Source organism: Perissodus microlepis, chromosome 18 (genome assembly GCF_051167445.1).
Source record: "Perissodus microlepis isolate ML-2025 ecotype Zambia chromosome 18, ASM5116744v1, whole genome shotgun sequence".
NCBI lineage: Eukaryota > Metazoa > Chordata > Actinopteri > Cichliformes > Cichlidae > Perissodus > Perissodus microlepis.
In genome coordinates this window covers 4,834,975-4,836,848 of record NC_140478.1, presented here as the reverse complement: position 1 = coordinate 4,836,848, position 1,874 = coordinate 4,834,975, and the positions used below count along the sequence as shown (strand labels likewise).

General features: G+C 34.5%; 1 long non-coding RNA gene across 1 annotated transcript in view; it reads right to left on the bottom strand.

Annotated features, from left to right (window-relative positions):
• The window catches only part of LOC146367061 (uncharacterized), a 35,406-nt gene extending 33,532 nt beyond the window's left edge, over nt 1-1,874 (bottom strand). Inside the window, exon 1 of the long non-coding RNA XR_014797632.1 lies at nt 1,616-1,874. This is a non-coding gene — a long non-coding RNA (uncharacterized LOC146367061). The remainder of the gene's footprint in view (nt 1-1,615) is intronic.

Genomic DNA, 1,874 nt, shown 5'->3' with positions numbered 1-1,874 from the left:
AGCATCTCAAACAGTGTTGTGAGTTTCATTGATAAAAGTGTTTGCTGTTTATACTGGTGAGAACCAAACTTGATTTTACAAAACAAATAAATATAAAATTTGAACCAAACTAGTAGAAAAATAAGATCAAAATTAATTAAAAGGATAGCAACAAAGATAAAGTAAAAGTGTTATGTTTTAAATGTCTATTACTGGTATTAAAGAATTGCATTATAAGGAACGTATCGGTAATTTGACTGAATTTCCCCATAGATATAGTAATATGTAGTTTTCCCTCTCACACTTCTTTCCAATGAAAGGAGGGAACAAGTTGTCAGTTGTACTTACTTTGATTTCAGACAAAATCACAAAAACTAATACATTACAATGGTAAATGGTAAATGGCCTGTATTTGTATAGCGCTTTATGACCCCAAAGGACCCCAAAGCGCTTTACACATTCAGTCATCCACCCATTCACACACACATTCACACACTGGTGATGGCAAGCTACGTTGTAGCCACAGCCACCCTGGGGCGCACTGACAGAGGTGAGGCTGCCGGACACTGGCGCCACCGGGCCCTCTGACCAATAAATAAAAGCATTTTGGTATTCAATATAGTAGAGAATACAAAATTCGAAACCATGGTCACTAAATCAATTTCCTTGAGCTTTTAGAAATAAAAATGTGTTGCAGAAAACTATGTGTAGCTTATAAATGACAAAGTCGTTCCCATTGGGACTATTATTAATTCAATTCAATTTTATTTATATAGTGCCAAATCACAACAACAGTCGCCTCAAGGCGCTTTATTTTGTAAGGTAGACAACGGTATTATTACTAGGCAGCTTTTATACCTCATTCATCAGAAGTCAGTCAAACATCAAATGACCACCAGATGGCGCTCACAGATCCATTTCTTATAGTTTGATAAAGAAGGCAGTTGGAAAAAGTCATGTGAAAGTAATGGAACTTACTCTACATGTTACATGATAAGAAGAGTTTGCTTTGTCATTTTCTTTAGATTTTTAGGCATTTTATATGTTTTATATTTCCCTGTAGCATGACATCTAACATTTTTTTAAAAATGTTTTTTGGGTGTTCTGGATTTAAATGAGATTAAAATAGGTGACAATGGTATTGAAGAAGACTTTAAAAGAATAATTAGTGACATGTGAAGAGAGGACTGCAGAATTCAGGTTGATTGATTCAAATAAGAAAATAAATCCATTTTTTTGTATAACACTTACTTAAATGACACTACCAACTAGAAAATGCAGAAGAATTTTATGAATGTAGTCTTGAACTATTATTATTATTATTATTATTACTCTAGGAAGCTCCTAAGAACAATATGCTTATGTACAGCACTGTAAATGACACAGTGCTTGATAAGTGAACTACAGTGAGACATTTCTACTCCACATGCACCCACAATAGATAATTAACAAAACAAGCTCACAGACTACTCTTTTTGCATAAATATGAGCCATCTTCTCACTACTTCTTTCGGGTATAGAAAATTGGACATCATCCAGAGACACAACCATTTATTTCTGACCATTTATTTCCATTTTGATATGACTACAGGCTAACATACTGAAAAACTAAACTATAAAAGTGAAAACTACTAACCTTCACATCAGTAGTAGCGCCCATTCTTTCTTTTAACAAGCACTCTCTTTTTGGAGCCAGACTGGGGAGGGCCATTTGGAGCACAGGATACAAGCAGACTTGACAGACTGGCAGCAGATAATCTGGTCTTGGTGTGTCCTCCAAGAGGAAATAGTACATTAACAATATGAGCATATTAGGTCTAAAAGAAATGTTTTCTATTTTTGCCATTTCTGCAATCAGGAATGAGAAGTTCTGCATAAAGTAAAACAAAAAGTTG